Here is a 22756-nt window from a genome sequence, read left to right as displayed (position 1 = left end):
GTTAATGTGTTGGATGCATGGTCCACAGGGGACAGCCTACAAAGTCTGTCTGCAGTCCCTAATTCAAATTGTCCTCCGCTTACCACCCCACTGCTGCCCGTGTACCCCTGGAACCAATTTTAAAGTGCCTGCAGCCTAATTTTGTTATGTTAGGCCTACTACGCCTGTCTGCGGTCCCTCCTTCCAATACTCCTCCACTGACCACACCACTGCTGCCCGTGGACCCCTGGAACCTATTTTTAATTGCATAGAGCATCCTTTTTTTAATAGTAGGCGTACAAAGTCTGTCTGCGGTCCACTATTCAAATTGTCCTCCACTGACCAGAGCAATGCTGCCTGTGTACCCCTGTAACCTTTTTTAAACTGCATTGAGCCACATTTTTGGTTTAAGGCCTACTACCTGTGTCTGTCTGCGCCACTCAATACAGCAGTCCTCCTTTGAAAAAAGCAGATCGTCAATAGTCTTGTTTTCAGCCTCTAGGAATTTGAAAACTGCATTGGGGCTACTACTTCGGTAGGGCCTACTAACGGTGTCTGCCGCTCCAAGGTGTTCCCCAGGTTTCCTCGCCATTGCTTCGATCTTCTGACTCTCGTTTAGTAGTTGTTGAAAACAACACTGCATTCGGCCTACAAGTTGGGTCTGGGTTGTAGAGACGGTGTCTTCCGCTCCAAGGTGTTCCCCAGGTTTCCTCTCCATTGCTTCGGTCTTCCGACTCTCGTTTAGTAGTTGTTGAAAACTACACTGCATTAGGACTACAAATTGGGTATGGGGTGTAGAGACGGTGTGTTCCACTCCAAGGTGTTCCCCAGGTTGCCTCTCCATTGATTCAATCTTCTGGCTCTCGTTTAGTAGTTGTTGAAAACAACACTGCATTCGGCCTACAAGTTGGCTCAGGGGTGTAGAGACGGTGTGTTACACTCCAAGGTGTTCCCCAGGTTTCCTCTCCATTGCTTCGGTCTTCCAACTCTCGTTTAGTAGTTCTTGAACACTACACTGCATTAGGCCTGCACATTGGGTATGGGGTGTAGAGACGGTGTGTTCCACTCCAAGGTGTTCCCCAGGTTTCCTCTCCATTGCTTCGGTCTTCCGACTCTCGTTTAGTAGTTGTTGAAAACTGCACTGCATTAGGCCTACAAATTGGGTATGGGGTGTAGAGACGGTGTGTTCCACTCCAAGGTGTTCCCCAGGTTTCCTCTCCATTGCTTCGGTCTTCCGACTCTCGTTTAGTAGTTGTTGAAAACTACACTGCATTAGGCCTACAAATTGGGTATGGGGTGTAGAGACGGTGTGTTCCACTCCAAGGTGTTCCCCAGGTTGCCTCTCCATTGATTCAATCTTCTGGCTCTCGTTTAGTAGTTGTTAAAAACAACACTGCATTCGGCCTACAAGTTGGGTCAGGGGTGTAGAGACGGTGTGTTACATTCCAAGGTGTTCCCCAGGTTTCCTCTCCATTGCTTCGGTCTTCCGACTCTCATTTAGTAGTTGTTGAAAACTACACTGCATTAGGCCTACAAATTGGGTATGGGGTGTAGAGACGGTGTGTTCCACTCCACGGTGGTCCCCAGGTTGCCTCTCCATTGCTTCAATCTTCTGGCTCTCGTTTAGTAGTTGTTGAAAACAACACTGCACTCGGCCTACAAGTTGGGTCAGGGGTGTAGAGACGGTGTGTTACACTCCAAGGTGTTCCCCAGGTTGCCTCTCCATTGCTTCAATCTTCTGGCTCTCGTTTAGTAGTTGTTGAAAACAACACTGCATTCAGCCTACAAGTTGGGTCAGGGGTGTAGAGACGGTGTGTTCCACTCCAAGGTGTTCCCCAGATTGCCTCTCCATTGCTTGAATCTTCTGGCTCTCGTTTAGTAGTTGTTGAAAACAACACTGCATTCGGCCTACAAGTTGGGTCAGGGGTGTAGAGACGGTGTGTTACACTCCAAGGTGTTCCCCAGGTTTCCTCTCCATTGCTTCGGTCTTCCGACTCTCGTTTAGTAGTTGTTGAAAACTACACTGCATTCGGCCTACAAATTGGGTATGGGGTGTAGAGACGGTGTGTTCCACTCCAAGATGTTCCCCAGGTTTCCTCTCCATTGCTTCGGTCTTCCGACTCTCGTTTAGTAGTTGTTGAAAACTACACTGCATTAGGCCTACAAATTGGGTATGGGGTGTAGAGACGGTGTGTTCCACTCCAAGGTGTTCCCCAGGTTGCCTCTCCATTGCTTCAATCTTCTGGCTCTCGTTTAGTAGTTGTTGAAAACAACACTGCATTCGGCCTACAAGTTGGGTCAGGGGTGTAGAGACGGTGTGTTACACTCCAAGGTGTTCCCCAGGTTTCCTCTCCATTGCTTCGGTCTTCCGACTCTCGTTTAGTAGTTGTTGAAAACTACACTGCATTCGGCCTACAAATTGGGTATGGGGTGTAGAGACGGTGTGTTCCACTCCAAGATGTTCCCCAGGTTTCCTCTCCATTGCTTCGGTCTTCCGACTCTCGTTTAGTAGTTGTTGAAAACTACACTGCATTAGGCCTACAAATTGGGTATGGGGTGTAGAGACGGTGTGTTCCACTCCAAGGTGTTCCCCAGGTTGCCTCTCCATTGCTTCAATCTTCTGGCTCTCGTTTAGTAGTTGTTGAAAACAACACTGCATTCGGCCTACAAGTTTGGTCAGGGTTGTAGAGACGGTGTGTTCCACTCCAAGGTGTTCCCCAGGTTTCGTCTACATTGCTTCAGTCTTCCGACTCTCGTTTAGTAGTTGTTGAAAACTACACTGCATTAGGCCTACAAATTGGGTATGGGGTGTAGAGACGGTGTGTTCCACTCCAAGGTGTTCCCCAGGTTGTCTCTCCATTGCTTCAATCTTAAAGCTCTTGTTTAGTAGTTGTTGAAAACAACACTGCATTCGGTCTACAAGTTGGGTCAGGGGTGTAGAGACGGTGTGTTACACTCCAAGGTGTTCCCCAGGTTTCCTCTCCATTGCTTCGGTCTTCCGACTCTCGTTTAGTAGTTGTTGAAAACTACACTGCATTTGGCCTACAAATTGGGTATGGGGTGTAGAGACGGTGTGTTCCACTCCAAGGTGGTCCCCAGGTTGCCTCTCCATTGCTTCAATCTTCTGGCCCTCGTTTAGTAGTTGTTGAAAACAACACTGCACTCGGCCTACAAGTTGGGTCAGGGGTGTAGAGACGGTGTGTTACACTCCAAGGTGTTCCCCAGGTTGCCTCTCCATTGCTTCAATCTTCTGGCTCTCGTTTAGTAGTTGTTGAAAACAACACTGCATTCGGCCTACAAGTTGGGTCAGGGGTGTAGAGACGGTGTGTTCCACTCCAAGGTGTTCCCCAGGTTGCCTCTCCATTGCTTCAATCTTCTGGCTCTCGTTTAGTAGTTGTTGAAAACAACACTGCATTCGGCCTACAAGTTGGGTCAGGGGTGTAGAGACGGTGTGTTACACTCCAAGGTGTTCCCCAGGTTTCCTCTCCATTGCTTCGGTCTTCCGACTCTCGTTTAGTAGTTGTTGAAAACTACACTGCATTAGGCCTACAAATTGGGTATGGGGTGTAGAGACGGTGTGTTCCACTCCAAGGTGTTCCCCAGGTTTCCTCTCCATTGCTTCGATCTTCTGACTCTCGTTTAGTAGTTGTTGAAAACTACACTGCATTCGGCCTACAAGTTGGGTCAGGGGTGTAGAGACGGTGTGTTTCACTCCAAGGTCTTCCCCAGGTTTCGTCTACATTGCTTCGGTCTTCCGACTCTCGTTTAGTAGTTGTTGAAAACTACACTGCATTAGGCCTACAAATTGGGTATGGGGTGTAGAGACGGTGTGTTCCACTCCAAGGTGTTCCCCAGGTTGTCTCTCCATTGCTTCAATCTTAAAGCTCTTGTTTAGTAGTTGTTGAAAACAACACTGCATTCGGTCTACAAGTTGGGTCACGGGTGTAGAGACGGTGTGTTACACTCCAAGGTGTTCCCCAGTTTGCCTCTCCATTGATTCAATCTTAAAGCTCTTGTTTAGTAGTTGTTGAAGACAACACTGCATTCGGCCTACAAGTTGGGTCAGGAGTGTAGAGATGGTGTGTTCCACTCCAAGGTGTTCCCCAGGTTGCCTCTCCATTGCTTCAATCTTAAAGCTCTTGTTTAGTAGTTGTTGAAAACAACACTGCATTAGGCCTACAAGTTGGGTCAGGGGTGTAGAGACGGTGTGTTACACTCCAAGGTGTTCCCCAGGTCGCCTCTCCATTGCTTCAATCTTAAAGCTCTTGTTTAGTAGTTGTTGAAAACAACACTGCATTCGGCCTACAAGTTGGGTCAGGGGTGTAGAGATGGTGTGTTCCACTCCTAGGTGTTCCCCAGGTTGTCTCTCCATTGCTTCAATCTTAAAGCTCTTGTTTAGTAGTTGTTGAAAACAACACTGCATTAGGCCTACAAGTTGGGTCAGGGGTGTAGAGACGGTGTGTTACACTCCAAGGTGTTCCCCAGGTCGCCTCTCCATTGCTTCAATCTTAAAGCTCTTGTTTAGTAGTTGTTGAAAACAACACTGCATTCGGCCTACAAGTTGGGTTAGGGGTGTAGAGACGGTGTGTTACACTCCAAGGTGTTCCCCGAGTTTCCTCTCCATTGCTTCGATCTTCTGACTCTCGTTTAGTAGTTGTTGAAAACAAAACTTCATTAGGCCTACTAGTTGGTTTGGGGCCTTCTATCTGTGTCTGCTGCTCCTTGCTGTTCTGCTACAGTGAACAAAGCTGTGCCGCCGGTTTACTACTGTTGCCAATTTTGAACTGCATTTAGAATACTTACTGATTTGGGCCTACTCTCTGTGTCAGCCTCTCATTCCAGTTGTCCTCCACTGAACAAAGCAATGCCCCTGGTTAGTCCTGTTACCAATTTTGAACTGCATTTAGCCCACTTTATTCTTTGGGCCCATATCTGTTTCCCCCTCATCCTGCCCATTGCCCAGCCGGTGATACATGAGTCTGCTGGTACATTGACCCATAACGCAACATTCCCCGTGCACGCTACACTGCAAGATTGTGACCCTGCTGAAAGTCAGGTCCCCCTTCCCGGATACCATACCACATTACACGGGGACAAAGAGGAAGGTGCAGATGAAGGTGCAGGTTCCTTCATCAGGTGGGGGGGAGGAATACTCGTTGGCGACGTCACTGGCACAGGGCCTCTCATAGTACGCAAAAGTGTTGCTGCCGGTGGGAGGCGCCCCCGCTGTGCAAACACACCGCTGTACTTTGAGGGGCCCTGTGCCAGTGCCAATGCCAACGAGTGGGCCCCCCCTGCTTGCTCAGGATCACAGCACTTGCAAAGTTGAAATACTTACCTCTCCCTGCTCCACTGCCGTGACGTAGTCCAGATTTACTGGGCCCACTAATTACTTGAACCAGCCCTACCCCCCACAACTTTAGCCAAATGACCCCCAATTTCAAATGCCTTCCAATTATTATAAGCTAAATTACGATTGACAAGCTTCAGTAGCAAGAATGGATGTTTTTGCCAATACAATGGGCTCTGTACATGTTTTCTTGGCCTCTACTCACTGCCGACTATGCTCCCCCATTGACTTGCATTGGGTTTCGTGTTTCGGTCGATCCCCGACTTTTCGCGATAATCGGCCGATTCCACTCGACTCGACTTTTGAGATAGTCGGGTTTCGCGAAACCCGGCTCGACTCTAAAAAGGTCAAGGGCGCTCAACTCTAGTTACTACTGTTTAGGTACATCAGGGGCTCTGCAAACGCAACATAACGCCCACAGACCATTCTATCAAAGTCTGCATTCCAAAACGGCGCTCCTTCCTTCCAAGCTCTGCCGTGCACCCAAACAGTGGTTTACCCCCACATATGGGTTACCAGCATACTCAGGACAAATTGGACAACAACTTTTGGGGTCCAATTTCTCCTGTTATCCTTGTGAAAATAAAAACTTGTGGGCTAAAAAATCTTTTTTGTGGAAAAAAAAAAATATTTTTTATTTTCACGACTCTGCATTCTAAACTTCTGTGAAGCACTTGGGCATTCAAAGTTCTCACCACACATCTAGATAAGTTCCATGGGGGGTCTAGTTTCCAAAATGGTGTCACTTGTGGGGGGTTTCCACTGCTTAGGCACATCAGGGGCTCTCCAAACGCGACATGGCGTCCGATCTCAATTCCAGACAATTCTACATTGAAAAAGTAAAACGGCACTCCTTCTCTTCCAAGCTCTGCGGTGCGCCCAAACAGTGGTTTACCCCCACATATTGGGTATCGGCGTACTCAGGAGAAATTGCACTACATCTTTTGTGGTCTAATTTCTCCTGTTACCCTTGTGAAAATAAAAATTTGGGGGCAAAAAGATCATTTTTGTAAAAAAAAAATGTGATTTTTTATTTTCACGGCTCAACGTTATAAACTTCTGTGAAGCACATGGGGGTTCAAAGTGCTCACCACACATCTAGATAAGTTCCTTAAAGGGTCTAGTTTCCAAAATGGTGTCACTTGTGGGGGGTTTCCACTGTTTAGGCACATCAGGGGCTCTCCAAACGCGACATGGCGTCCAATCTCAATTCCTGCCAATTCTAAAAAAAATTGCGTAAACTACGAATTTGGTTTTACATGTTACAAAATCCATTACCTTTTGGTGTACGGCGCCGACTTTTAAAGGGTTATCAGTCTTGTGCAGATGACACATGCTGCAACTTCCACATTTAACCCCTTAGCGACCGCCGATACGCCTTTTAACGGCGGCCGCTAAGGGTACTTAAACCACAGCTGTCGAAAAAGTAAATAGCGCCCCCCAGAGTCGGATTTTCACCAGGGTCTCGGTTGCCGGGGGCCGCATTTGCGATCACCGGTAATTAACCGTTTACCGGCGATCGCAAAAAAAAAATGCGATTTCTTTTTAATTTCTCTGTCCTCCGATGTGATCGCACATCAGAGGACAGAGAAATGGGGTCCCAGGTAGCCCCCCGATACTTACCTATCTCTCCCGTTGCTCCTCGTGGCTCCCGGTGGGCGCCGCCATCTTCAAAATGGCGGGCGCATGCGCAGTGCGCCCGCCGGCCGGCCCCGGTAGAATCTTTGGGGTCTCAGCTGCCGGGGGTAGCCAAGACCCCAAAGAACATGATCGCCGTTTTGTGATCGCCGGTAATTAACTGTTTACCGGCGACCGCAAAAAAAAAAAAAAAAAAAAAATCAGTGTAATTCTCTGTCCTCTGATGTGATCGCACATCAGAGGACAGAGAAATAGGGGGATTCGGGGACCCTATCATACTCACCTGTGTCCCTGGGTCCTCCTGCTGCTCCTCCTGGCCGCCGGCAAAAGAAAATGGCGGGCGCATGCGCAGTGCGCCCGCTATTTGTCGCCATCTGCCGGCCGGCAGGAGAAGAGCAGTTGGGGCTAAAATTAGGGTTAGGGCTAGGGTTAGGGCTAGGGTTAGGGCTAGGGCTAGGGTTAGGGCTAAGTTTAGGGTTGGGGCTAAATTTAGGGTTAGGGTTGGGGCTAAATTCAGGGTTAGGGTTCTTTCACACTTCCGTCGGTACGGGCCCGTCGCAATGCGTCGGCCCGACATACCGACGCACGTTGTGAAAATTGTGCACAACGTGGGCAACAGATGTTTTTCAACGCTTCCGCTGCCCAATCTATGTCCTGGGGAGGAGGGGGCGGAGTTACGGCCACGCATGTGCGGTCAGAAATGGCGGATGCGACGTACAAAAAAAACGTTACATTTAACGTTTTTTGTGCCGACGGTCCGCCAAAACACAACTGATCCAGTGCACAGCGGACGCGATGTGTGGCCATCCGTCACAATCTGTCGGCAATACAAGTCTATGGGCAAAAAAACGCATCCTGCGGGCACATTTGGAGGATCCATTTTTTGTCCAAAACGACAGATTGCGACGGATGCCAAACGACGCAAGTGTGAAAGTAGCCTTAGGGCTAGGGTTAGGGATGGGGCTAAAGTTAGGGCTAGGGTTGGGGCTAAAGTTAGGGTTAGATTTGGGATTAGGGTTAGGGTTTGGATTAGAGTTGGTATTAGGGTTAGGGTTGACATTAGGGTTACGCTTGGGATTAGGGTTAAGGTTAGGGTTGTGATTAGGGGTGTATTGGGATCAGGGTTAGGTTTGAGGTTAGGGTTGAGATTAGGATTAGGGGTGTGTTGGATTTAGGGTTTGATTAGGGTTATGGTTAGGGTTGACATTAGGGTTGTTTTGGGGTAAGGGTTGTTATTATCATTAGGGTTAGTGATTAGGATTATGGATCGGGTTGGGATTAGGGTTAGGGGTGTGTTGGGGTTAGGGTTGGAGCTAGAATTATGGGGTTTCCACTGTTTAGTTACATCAGAGGGCCTCCTAACACGACAGCCAATTTTGCGCTCAAAAAGTCAAATGGTGCTCCCTCCCTTCTGAGCTCTGCCGTGCGCCCAAACAGTGGGTTACCCCCACATATGGGGCATCAGCGTACTCGGGATAAATTGAACAACAACTTTTGGGCTCCAATTTCTCTTGTTACCCTTGTGAAAATAAAAACTTGGGGGCTAAAAAATCTTTTTTGTGGAAAAAAAAATATTTTTTATTTTCACGACTCTGCATTCTAAACTTCTGTGAAGCCCTTGGGCATTCAAAGTTCTCACCACACATCTAGATAAGTTCCATGGGGGGTCTAGTTTCCAAAATGGTGTCACTTGTTGGGGGTTTCCACTGTTTAGGCACATCAGGGGCTCTGCAAACGCGACATGGCGTCCGATCTCAATTCCAGACAATTCTACATTGAAAAAGTAAAACGGCACTCCTCTTCCAAGCTCTGCGGTGTGCCCAAACAGTGGTTTACCCCCACATATTGGGTATCGACGTACTCAGGAGAAATTGCACTATAACTTTTGGGCTCTAATTTCTCCTGTTACCCTTGTGAAAATAAGAATTTGTGGGCAAAAAGATCATTTTTGTGTAAACAAATGCGATTTTTTATTTTCACGGCTCTACGTTATAAACTTCTGTGAAGCTCTTGGGGGTTCAAAGTGCTCACCACACATCTAGATAAGTTCCTTAAGGGGTCTAGTTTACAAAATGGTGTCACTTGTGGGGGGTTTCCACTGTTTAGGCACATAAGGGGCTCTCTAAACGTGCCATGGCGTCCGATCTCAATTCCAGCCAATTCAGCATTGAAAAAGTCAAACGGCGCTCCTTCACTTCCAAGTTCTCTGGTTCGCCCAAACAGTGGTTTACCCCCACATATGGGGTATTGGCGTATTCAGGAGAAATTGCATAACAAAATTTATGGTTATATTTCTGTTTTTACACTTGTGAAAATAAAAAAAATGGTTCTGAATTAAAATGTTTGCAAAAAAAAGTTAAATGTTCATTTTTTCCTTCCACATTGTTTCAGTTCCTGTGAAGCATGTAAAGGGTTAATAAACTTCTTGAATGTGGTTTTGAGAACCTTGAGGGGTGTAGTTTTTAGAATGGTGTCACACTTAGTTATTCTCTATCATATAGACCCCTCAAAATGACTTCAAATGTGATGTGGTCCCTAAAAAAAAAAGGTGTTGTAAAAATGAGAAATTGCTGGTCAACTTTTAACCCTTATAACTCCCTAACAAAAAAAAAATTTTTGTTTCCAAAATTGTGCTGATGTAAAGTAGACATGTGGGAAATGTTATGTATTAACTATTTTTGTGACATATCTCTCTGATTTAAGGGCATCAAAATACAAAGTTTGAAAATTGCAAAATTTTAAAAATTTTCGCCATATTTCCGTTTTTTTTTAAATAATCACAAGTAATATTGAAGAAATGTTACCACTAACATGAAGTACGACATGTCACGAAAAAACAGTCTCAGAATCAGCGGGATCCGTTGAAGTGTTCCAGAGTTATAAACTCATAAAGTGACAGTGGTCAGAATTGCAAAAATTGGCTCGGTCATTAAGTACCAAATTGGCTCTGTCACTAAGGGGTTAAAGTTTCCCTGGGGCATTGATTTCTTAATCCACATGTTATCCACGTTAGCGATCCGATTTTTAACCACTAGGTCTTCTATATTAACAGACCGTTTATACGCAAAAAGAGGGGGAAAGACGGATAAATTTCTGAAATCCGTATCGTTTTGCAGTACGTGCCAATTTCTACGCACTGCAGCACGAATATCGTTATCCAACGGACTATGTTTAAACGTAAACTTACGATTTTCGCCCCATAAGTGATTAAGCTTTTCCCTTTATTTGCTCTTTTGCTGCCCTTTTTTAATAAATCAATTTGGGATAACTTGGCTGCCCTCAATTCTGCCTGATGTAAAATAGGCTCCGGGTAACCTCTATTTTTAAAACGCGTTTTTAGTTCCTGTATTTGGCTCTTATATGTCTCGTCACAATTATTAATTTTTTTCAGCCTAATCATTTGGCTGTATGGAATGCTGTGTCTGGTATGGTTAGGGTGGGCACTTTGGAAATGCAGAACATTGTTGTTGGCCGTAATTTTTCTGTGGACACTTGTTTTAATTAACCCCTCTCTGATCTCAACTTTTACATCCAGAAACTCCAATTCTCTGTTGTTAAACAGAGATGTGAACATCATGTTGTCATCATTATTTTTGTTCAAGAATGCAACAAAGTCATTGAAGATTTGTTCCCCTCCGTCCCACACAATGAAAATATCATCGGCAAACCTCAAGTATAGAAGAATATGCTTCAGATAGGGGTTCAGGGGCCCGGTGACATGCTTCTCCTCAATCGCCGCCAAAAAGAGGTTTGCGAAGACGCATGCCACCGGAGTCCCCATCGCAGTGCCAACTCTTTGGCTATACCACTTGTCCAAGAATTTAAACGTGTTATTTGACAGGACAAACTCTAAACCATCCAAAACAAAAGAAATAAAGTCCTTTTTCCGTATTCGTGAGGATGCGGTGGATTTCCTCCAGCCCCTTATGCTGGGGGATTCTTGTGTACAGATTGACAATGTCAATGGACGCCAAAGCAAAAGTTGGTTGCCAACAAAAATCTCTCAACGCCAACAAGAAGTCGCCGGAGTCTTTAACAAACGGGGGATTTTTAGGAGCAGAGGTTTCAATAACCAGTCTAAAAACTGGGATAGCGGCTCAGTCACTGAATTTTTTCCAGAGATTATTGGGCGCCCCGGGGTTTTTTTTCGGATTTTTATGGATCTGTGGGATGCTATACCAGTGCGGGAAGCATGGGAATTCCGGCAACAGCTTTTCAGCTCTCTCTTTAGTAATTGTCCCTTTCTCCACATATTTTCGTAACAAGGATCTTAACTTTTCTTTGATGTGATGAGTTGGATTACAATCCAACTTTTAATATGTGCCTGAATCATTAAGCTGTGATAAAGCTTCCTCTATGTAATAAGATTTATCCATGATGACTAAATTACCGCCTTTATCGGCTTTTCTGATGATGACATCATCCCATTTTTGTATATTAAATGGAGGGCTATTTTGGCCCCTCATATTAAATGGAGGTTTGTGTTGGGCATACTTATATTAAATGGAGGACTATGTGAGGCCCCACTATATTAAATGGAAGGCAATGTGGGATCCTTTATATGAAATGGAGGGCTAAGTGGGGACCCCATATATTTAGGGCTATGTGAGGCCCCCAAATATTAATTGGAGGGCTATGTTGGGGCCCCCATTTATTAAATGTAAGGCTATGTGTGAACCATTATATTAAATGGAGGGCTAAGTGGTGCCCATTATTTTAAATGGAGCACTATGTATGGCCCATTATTTTAAATGGAACACTTTATGGGGCCCATTATATTAAATGGAAGGCTATGTGGGGACGAATATTGAATTTAGGGGTCTGTGGGGTCAGTGGGGTCAGTAAAATTAAATGGAGGGCTCTGTTGTGCCCATTCTATTAAATGGAGGGCTATGTGGGGCCCTCGTGTATTAAATGGAGGCCTATGTGGGGCCCCATATATTTAATGGAGGGCTTTCTGTAGGGCCCATTATATTAAAACTAGATTGTGGCCCGATTCTAACACATCGGGTATTCTAGAATATGCATGTCCCCGTGGTATATGGACAATGATGATTCCAGAATTCGCGGCAGACTGTGCCCGTCGCTGATTGATCGAGGCAACCTTTATGACATCATCGTCGCCATGGCAACCATTATGACATCTACGTCGATACTGTGCCCGTCGCTGAATCAGAAACGTGAGATGTCTACGTCCTTTATGACATCATTGTCGCTGTGCCCGTTGCTGATTGGTCGAGGCCTAGCGGCCTCGACCAATTAGCATCGTCGCTGTGCCCGTTGCTGATTGGACGAGGCCTGGTGGCCTCGACCAATCAGAGACGCGGGATGTCTACGTCCTTTATGACATCATCGTCGCTGTGCCCGTTGCTGATTGGTCGAGGCCTGGCGGCCTCGACCAATCAGAGACGCGGGATTTCCAGGTCAGACTGACAGACAGACAGACAGACAGAAAGACAGACGGAAAAACCCTTAGGCAATTATATATATAGATAGGGATTTCTGTGGGGCCCATTATATTGAAATAGGGCTTTCTGGGGTCTCCATAATAAAGGGAGGGCTATTTTGGCACACTATCGGGAATTGGTGTGCTCCGATGGCACGCCAATGATAAAAGGGTGTGCTACGGTGGCACGCCAACGGGAAAAGGATGTGCTTCGGTGGCACACCAACGGGGAAAAGGTGTGCTCCGGTGGCATGCCAATGGGAACAGGATGTGCTCCGGTGGCACGCTAATGGGAAAAGGTGTGCTCCGGTGGCACGCCAATGGGAAATGGGTGTGCTCCGGTGGCACGCCAATGGGAAATGGGTGTGCTCCGGTGGCACACCAATGGGAAATGGGTGTGCTCCAGTGGCACGCCAACGGGAAAGGGTGTGCTCCGGTGGCACGCTAACGGGAAATGGTGTGCTCCGGTGGCACGCCGACGGGAAAGGGTGTGCTCCGGTGGCAGGCCAACGAGAAAGGGTGTGCTCCGGTAGCAGGCCAACGGGAAAGGGTGTGCTCCGGTGGCACACCAACGGAAAAATGATGTGCTACGGCGGCATGCCAACGGGAAATGGGTGTACTCCGGTGGCACGCCAATGGGAAAGTGGTGTGCTGCGGTGGCACGCCAACAGGAAAGTATGTGCTCCGGTGGCACGCCACCGTAAAAAGGTGTGCTCCGGTGGCAGGCCAACGGGAAAGGGTGTGCTCCGGTGGCACGCCAACCGGAAAAGGTGTGAACCAGTGGCACGCCAACAGGAAAAGGGGTGTGCCCCGGTGGCACGCCAATGGGAAATGGGTGTGGTCCGGTGGCACGCCATTGGAAAAAGGGTGTGCTCCGATGGCACGCCAACCGGAAAGGGTGTGCTCCGGTGGCACGCCAACCGGAAAAGTGTGTGCTCCGGTGGCACACCAACGGGAAATGGGTGTGGTCCGGTGCCACGCCAACGGAAAAAGGCTGTGCTCCGATGGCATGCCAGCGTTAAAATGGTGTGCTCTGGTGACACGCCAATGGGAAAAGTCTGTGCTCCGGTGGCACGCCAACGGGAAAAGGGTGTGCTCCGTGGTACTCCAATGGAAAAAAGGTGTGCTCCGGTGGTGCTGCAACACAAAAAAGATGTGCTCTGGTGGCACGCCAACGGAAAAATGATGTGCTCAGGCGGCACGCCAACAGGAAAAGGGTGTGTTTCGGTGGCATGCCAACGAGAACAGGGTGTGTTTCTGTGGCACACCAATGGGAAAAGGGTGTGTTCCGGTGGCATGCCAATGGGAAAAGGGTGTGTTCCGGTGGCACGCCATTGGGAAAAGGGTGTGTTTCGGTGGCATGCCAACCGGAAAAGGGTGTGCTGCTGTGGCACTAGTAAGGGAAGGCTATGTGTCACCCATTATATTAAAATAGGGCTTTCTGGGGCCTCCATATAAATGAAGAGCTATTTTCGGGCCACCCATATTAAATGGAGGGCTATGTGGGGCCCCCATATACTAAATGGAGTGCTGTTTGGTAGACCCCCATATATTAATTGGAAGGCTATGTGGGTCCCATGATATTGAAATGGAAGGCTATGTGGGGTCCATTATATTGAATGGAGGGCTTTGTGGGGTTAGTTCTATTAAATAGAGGGCTCTGTGGGGCCCATTAACCCCTTTACCCCCAAGGGTGGTTTGCACGTCAATGACCAGGCCAATTTTTACAATTCTGACCACTGTCCCTTATGAGGTTATAACTCTGGAACGCTTCAACGGATCCTGGTGATTCTGACACTGTTTTCTCATGACATATTGTGCTTCATGATAGTGGTAAAATTTCTTTGATATTGCCTGCGTTTATTTGTGAAAAAAAATGGAAATTTGGCGAAAATTTTGAAAATTTCGCAATTTTCCAACTTCAAATTTTTATGCAATTAACTCACAGAGCTATGTCACACAATATACTTAACAAGCAACATTTCCCACATGTCTACTTTACATCAGCACAATTTTGGAACCAAATTTTTTTTTTGTTAGCGAGTTATAAGAGTTAAAAGTTGACTAGCAATTTCTCATTTTTACAACACCATTTTTTTTTAGGGACTACATCTCATTTGAAGTAATTTTGAGGGGTCTATATGATAGAAAATACCCAAGTCCAACAGAGTAGAAGGAACAGCGCTCCAAACGGGTGTTTATCCAAAAGAAGCAAACTTTATTTCAGCCATGGTAGAATAGCAACGTTTCGGCTGCACACCAGCCTTTTTCAAGCATACAACATGGTGCTGTGGGCTGTCTTAAATAGTGTGCACTCCACGCAGGGAGCCAATCAGTATCCAGTGTCAGCCCACTACATATATATAACTAATAAATTTATCAAAACAGACATCAGATATAGAAAACAGTACATCAATACACACATATAACACCACCCAATGTAGTTCCATATTATACAACCTATACCCATAAAAACAAGCAATGTTTATTCTCTTCTCTCCATATGTTTCCATATTGTGTAGTCATCTCCATGGTGACTGCTTCCCATAATGCTTTGCTGCATGTTGTATTTCCTGTGTTAATTCAGCCAATCATGGCTATCGGCGCCCAGCATAGATCCAACCTATCAATATTTTTATATCATCAGAGAGTAGCACAGCCTACCAATCACGAACGATCTAACTTGGCAGCAAGCTAGCTGAATCATCTCTAGTCGACAATCACGTCACATCCAGCGCCATTCACAGCGTTGGTTGTCTGTAACAGCGCTCAGAGTCGGCGCCATAGCCACGCCCACAAGGGCGGAGCCATGCGCCGGCACAGAGCGCACCCACAGCTCTCAATAGGATGAAACTTCACATAATCACCTGTCTGTAACAGCGCTCTACGTCAGCGCCATATAGCCACGCCCATATGGGAGGAGCCAAGCGCCGACAGAACACATCCACAACGCCATATAGCCACGCCCACATGGGAGGAGCCAAGCACCGACACAGAACGCATCCACAGCTATCTGAGAGGAAAAACCTCACATGATCACCGATCATGTGTGTTACTTAGGAGACGTGAAATGCTAAGGCCAGAACAGATCTATGTCAGTATAGGTTTATTTAAGTAACTTCCATCACAAATAGCAGCAGGCTACATAGTAAAAAGAGCACATGTACCCTGTTGTCATTTAGTACAATATTCAACTCAACTGTATTTATAAAAATTAAAATATATGAGGTGACCTTTTATAGATTGCTAAATGCAATAATCATCCCAAAGTACATCAAACAATGGAGAAAAAACCACAGGAAATGGAATCATAATATAACAATCTGGTATTTATAGTCAATCATTCGACTGAACCTTAAGATGGAAACACCATAGCATAATATAGGGTGCATAGCAGAACAATGGGACAGTCGGGAAAGCGATTAAATAAATCCTAAAAAGGTATAATATTCATCCATCATATTTGGAATCATATTGACCATATGTAAATCTATGATTACAAAATATTATATCCGTATACCAACTGTCTCATTCGCCAACCCTCTGATGGTATGGTGGCAGCCGCTAAAAAGAAGAGAAAAAAAAAGGTTATATGTTAAAAACAATATCTGTACAGATAAAAAAAAGCTGACAACGCACTTATGGAGGGGCCTCAAAACTTTATCGGGTACATATAAGTGGATTAAAATCTATATTCAAGCCCCTAGGCTGTAGGGAATTCAAAGTATATATCCACCTTATTTCTTTAGCTTTCAATATTTTTAATCTGTCACCTCCCCTCCTTAGAATAGGAACATTGTCAATGACCCTAAATCTCAATTGGTTCACTGAGTGTTTGCTCTCTACAAAATGTTTCGGAACCGGTAATTCCGTTTGTCCTGTACGAATAGTGCTCTTGTGCTTACTAATGCGTATCCTAACTTCTGTGGTGGTCTCACCAACATACACCAACCCACATGGGCACGTAATCATATAGATGACGTAGCTCGATGTGCAGGTGTACCTTTCTTTGAGATAGAATTTTTTACCCGTTAAGGGATGACAAAAGAAATCTCCTTTGAGCATATTGTTACAGCAGGCGCAACCCAGGCATGGGAAATTCCCATGTCTTGGTGCGCTAAGTGTCTGCTGATAGGAAATTTTAGATGAGCCCAAGTCAGATTTGACCAATCTATCTCCTAAGTTCTTCCCTCTCCTATAAGATAGCATAGGGAATGATTTAAAGCTGGGGATTTGGGGCAATCCTAGTTGTAAGAGGGCCCAATGTATCCTAATAATACCACCAATACGTCCACTTACAGAACTATAAGTTGAAACAAACGGAATCCGTTCAATTTTAGTTTTACCTACTTTGTTGGTTCTAGCAGTTTCTCGCGAAGTATTCAGGGCTCTCTTTTTGAAGTCACTCACATTTCTCTCCGGGTACCCTCTCATCACAAATTTAGTGCACATCTCATCCAACCGTTTACTGACTAAATTCTCGTCTGAAACTATTCTTCGCACCCTCAGTAATTGACTCCAAGGAAGAGAGTCAATCATTTTTTTTTTGGATGATTGCTATCATATAGTAACAGACTATTTCTATCAGTCTCCTTTACAAATATGTCAGTTTTCAGTCTGTCACCATCTTTATATACGAGGGTATCTAGAAATTGTATTTGTACGGTTGAATGGACTAGCGTAAACTGTAACTCAGGGTACACCCCATTTAGACTTTTATGGAAGTCCTCTAGGGTTGTCAGACTCCCATCCCATATTAAAAAAAATGTCGTCGATATAACGCCTCCAAGCTCTACAGCCTAGGGGCTTGAATATAGATTTTAATCCACTTATATGTACCCGATAAAGTTTTGAGGCCCCTCCATAAGTGCGTTGTCAGCTTTGTTTTATCTGTACAGATATTGTTTTTAACATATAACCTTTTTTTTTTCTCTTCTTTTTAGCGGCTGCCACCATACCATCAGAGGGTTGGCGAATGAGACAGTCGGTATACGGATATAATATTTTGTAATCATAGATTTACATATGGTCAATATTCCAAATATGATGGATGAATATTATACCTTTTTAGGATTTATTTAATCGCTTTCCCGACTGTCCCATTGTTCTGCTATGCACCCTATATTATGGTATGGTGTTTCCATCTTAAGGTTCAGTCGAATGATTGACTATAAATACCAGATTGTTATATTATGATTCCATTTCCTGTGGTTTTTTCTCCATTGTTTGATGTACCTTGGGATGATTATTGCGTTTAGCAATCTATAAAAGGTCACCTCGTATATTTTAATTTTTATAAATACAGTTGAGTTGAATATTGTACTAAATGACAACAGGGTACATGTGCTCTTTTCACTATGTAGCCTGCTGCTATTTGTGATGGAAGTTACTTAAATAAACCTATACTGACATAGATCTGTTCTGGCCTTAGCATTTCACGTCTCCTAAGTAACACACATGATCGGTGATCATGTGAGGTTTTTCCTCTCAGATAGCTGTGGATGCGTTCTGTGTCAGCGCTTGGCTCCTCCCATGTGGGCGTGGCTATATGGCGTTGTGGATGTGTTCTGTCGGTGCTTGGCTCCTCCCATATGGGCGTGGCTATATGGCGCTGACGTAGAGCGCTGTTACAGACAGGTGATTATGTGAAGTTTCATCCTATTGAGAGCTGTGGGTGCGCTCTGTGCCGGCGCGTGGCTCCGCCCTCATGGGCGTGGCTATGGCGCCGGCTCTGAGCGCTGTTACAGACAACCAACGCTGTGAATGGCGCTGGATGTGACGTGATTGTCGACTAGAGATGATTCAGCTAGCTTGCTGCCAAGTTAGATCGTTCGTGATTGGTAGGTTGTGCTACTCTCTGATGATATAAAAATATTGATAGGTTGGATCTATGCTGGGCGCCGATAGCCATGATTGGCTGAATTAACACAGGAAATACAACATGCAGCAAAGCATTGTGGGAAGCAGTCACCATGGAGATGACTACACAATATGGAAACATATGGAGAGAAGAGAATAAACATTGCTTGTTTTTATGGGTATAGGTTGTATAATATGGAACTACATTGGGTGGTGTTATATGTGTGTATTGATGTACTGTTTTCTATATCTGATGTCTGTTTTGATAAATTTATTAGTTATATATATGTAGTGGGCTGACACTGGATACTGATTGGCTCCCTGCGTGGAGTGCACACTATTTAAGACAGCCCACAGCACCATGTTGTATGCTTGAAAAAGGCTGGTGTGCAGCCGAAACTTTGCTATTCTACCATGGCTGAAATAAAGTTTGCTTCTTTTGGATAAACACCCATTTGGAGCGCTGTTCCTTCTACTCTGTTGGACTTGGAGCGTGCGCCCTTGGTAGTGAGTGCTGCTGGTCATCTGCAAATTAGAAAATACCCAAGTGTGACACCATTCTAAAAACTGCACCCCTCAAGGTGCTCAAAACCACATTCAAGAAGTTTATTAACCCTTCAGGTGTTTCACAGGAATTTTTGGAATGTTGAAATAAAAATGAACATTTAACTTTTTTTCACAAAAAATTTACTTCAGCTCCATTTTCTTTTATTTTACCAATGGTATCATGAGAAAATGGACCCTAAAACATGTTGTACAATTTGTCCTGAGTACACCGATACCCCATATGTGGGGGTAAACCACTGTTTGGGCGCATGACAGAGCTCGAAAGCGAAGGAGCGCCATTTGACTTTTCAATGCAAAATTGACAGGAATTGAGATGGGACGCCATGTTGCGTTTGGAGAGCCACTGATGTGCCTAAACATTGAAACCCCCCACAAGTGACACCATTTTGGAAAAGTAGACCCCCTACGGAACTTATCTAGAGGTGTGGTGAGCACTTTGACCCACCAAGTGCTTCACTGAAGTTTATAATGCAGAGCCATAAAATAAAACAAATTTTTTTCCCACAAAAATTATTTTTTAGCCCCCAGTTTTGTATTTTCCCGAGGGTAACAGGAGAAATTGGACCCCAAAAGTTGTTGTCCAATTTGTCCTGAGTACGCTGATACCCCATATGTGTGGGGGAACCACCGTTTGGGTGCATGGGAGGGCTCGGAAGGGAAGGAGCGCCATTTGGAATGCAGACTTAGATGGAATGGTCTGCAGGCGTCACATTGCATTTGCAGAGCCCCTAATGTACCTAAACAGAAACCCCCCACATGTGACACCATTTTGGAAAGTAGACCCCCTAAGGAACTCATCTAGATGTGTTGTGAGAGCTTTGAACCCCCAAGTGTTTCACTACAGTTTATAACGCAGAGCCGTGAAAATAATAAACAAAAAACATTTCCCCAAAAAATTATTTTTTAGCCCGCAGTTTTGTATTTTTCCAAGGGTAACAGGAGAAATTGGACTCTAAATATTGTTGTCCAATTTGTCCTGAGTACGCTGATACCCGATATGTGGGGGGAACCACCGTTTGAGCGCATGGCAGAGCTCGGAAGAGAAGGAGCATCATTTGGAATGCAGACTTAGATGGATTGGTCTGCAGGCGTCACATTAGTTAGTTAGTTATTAAGGTTGAAGGAAGACTATAAGTCCATCTAGTTCAACCCATAATTTGCGTTTGCTGAGCCCCTAATGTACCTAAACAGTAGAAACCCCCCACAAGTGACCCCATATTGGAAAATAGACCCCTAAAGGAACTTGTCTAGATATGTTGTGAGAACTTTGAACCCCCAAGTGTTTCACTACAGTTTATAACGCAGAGCCGTAAAAATAAAAATCTTTTTTTCCCACAAAAAATATTTTTTAGCCCCCAGTTTTGTATTTTCCCAAGGGTAACAGGACAAATTGGACAACAACTTTTGGGGTCCAATTTCTCCTGAGTACGCTGATACCCCATATGTTGGGGTAAACCCCTGTTTGGGCACACGGGAGAGCTCGGAAGGGAAGGAGCCCTGTTTTACTTTTTCAACGCAGAATTGGCTGGAATTGAGATCGGACGCCATGTCGCGTTTGGAGAGCCCCTGATGTGACTAAACAGTGGAAACCCCCCAATTATAACTGAAACCCTAATGCAAACACATCCCTAACCCTAATCCCAATGGTAACCCTAACCACACCTCTAACCCTGACACACCCCTAACCCTAATCCCAACCCTATTCCCAACCGTAAATGTAATCTAAACCCTAACTGTAACTTTAGCCCCAACCCTAACCCTAACTTTAGCCCCAACCCTAACTGTAGCCTTAACCCTAGCCCTAACCCTAGCCCTAGCCCCAACCCTAACCCTAGCCCTAATGGGAAAATGGAAATACATTTTTTTAAAATTTTTCCCTAACTAAGGGGGTGATGAAGGGGGGTTTGATTTACTTTTATAGTGGGTTTTTTAGCGGATTTTTATGATTGGCAGCCGTCACACACTGAAAGATGCTTTTTATTGCAAAAAATATTTTTTTGCGTTACCACATTTTGAGAGGTATAATTTTTCCATATTTTGGTCCACAGTGTCATGTGAGGTCTTGTTTTTTGCGGGACGAGTTGACGTTTCTATTGGTAACATTTTCGGGCATGTGACATTTTTTGATCGCTTTTTATTCCGATTTTTGTGAGGCAGAATGACCAAAAACCAGCTATTAATGAATTTCTTTAGGGGGAGGCGTTTATACCGTTCCTCGTTTGGTAAAATTGATAAACCAGTTTTATTCTTCAGATCAGTACGATTACAGCGATACCTCATTTATATCATTTTTTTATGTTTTGGCGCTTTTATACGATAAAAACTATTTTATAGAAAAAATAATTATTTTTGCATCGCTTTATTCTCAGGACTATAACTTTTTTATTTTTTTGCAGATGATGCTGTATGGCGGCTCGTTTTTTGCGGGACAAGATGACATTTTCAGCGGTACCATGGTACCATCCGTCTTTTTGATCGCGTGTTATTCCACTTTTTGTTCGGCGGTATGATAATAAAGCGTTGTTTTTTGCCTCGTTTTTTTTCTTACGGTGTTTACTGAAGGGGTTAACTTGTTGGCCAGTTTTATAGGTCGGGTCGTTACGGATGCGGCGATACTAAATGTGTGTACTTTTTTTTTTTTTTTTTTAGATAAAAACTAACTGGCCCCATACAGTTTGCAAGCGCCTGAGCAGGCACTAGGTAAGCCACCTCCCCCCCTGCAGGACCCGGATGCCGTGGCCATTTTGGATCTGGGCCTGCTATAGGGAGGGAGGTAAGGAGACCCCTCCCTGCGCGATGCTTCCCTGTACCGCCGGCACACCGCGATCATGTTTGATCGCGGTGTGCCGGGGGTTAATGTGCCAGCGGCAGTCCGTGACCGCTCCTGGCACATAGTGCCGGATGTCAGCTGCGATAGGCAGCTGACACCCGGCCGCGATCAGCCGTGCTCCCCCCGTGAGCGCGGCCGATCGCGTATCACGTACTATCCCGTTGGTGGGCATACGGGCCCACCCCACCTCGACGGGATAGTACGTCATATGTCAGAAAGGAATTAAATGGAGGCCTATTTTGGCCACTCATTAAATGGAGGTTTGTGTTGGGCGCACTTATATTAAATGGAGGACTGTGAGGCCCCACTATATTAAATGGAAGGCAATGTGGGATCCATTATATGAAATGGAGGGCTAAGTGGGGACCCCATATATTTAGGGCTATGTGAGGCCCCCAAATATTAATTGGATGGCTATGTTGGGGCCCCCATTTATTAAATGTAAGGCTATGTGGGAACTATTATATTAAATGGAGGTTTAAGTGGCGCCCATTATATTAAATGGAGCACTATGTAGGGCCCATTATATTAAATAGAGCACTTTATGGGACTCATTATATTAAATGGAAGGCTATGTGGGGACCAATATTGAATTTAGGGGTCTGTGGGGTCAGTTAAACTAAATGGAGGGCTCTGTTCCCATTATATTAAATGGAGGGCTATGTGGGGCCCCCATATATTAAATGGAGGGCTATGTGGGGCCCCCATATATTAAATGGACGGCTATGTGGGGGCCCCCATATATTAAATGGACGGCTATGTGGGCCCCCCGTATATTAAATGGAGGGCTATGTGGGGCCCCCATATATTTAACCCCTTCATGACCCAGCCTATTTTGACCTTAAAGACCTTGCCGTTTTTTGCAATTCTGACCAGTGTCCCTTTATGAGGTAATAACTCAGGAACGCTTCAACGGATCCTAGCGGTTCTGAGATTGTTTTTTCGTGACATATTGGGCTTCATGTTAGTGGTAAATTTAGGTCAATAAATTCTGCGTTTATTTGTGATAAAAACGGAAATTTGGTGAAAATTTTGAAAATTTCGCAATTTTCACATTTTGAATTTTTATTCTGTTAAACCAGAGAGA

Source organism: Ranitomeya imitator, chromosome 4 (assembly GCF_032444005.1).
Source record: "Ranitomeya imitator isolate aRanImi1 chromosome 4, aRanImi1.pri, whole genome shotgun sequence".
Lineage (NCBI taxonomy): Eukaryota > Metazoa > Chordata > Amphibia > Anura > Dendrobatidae > Ranitomeya > Ranitomeya imitator.
Note: the sequence above shows the minus strand (reverse complement) of the source record.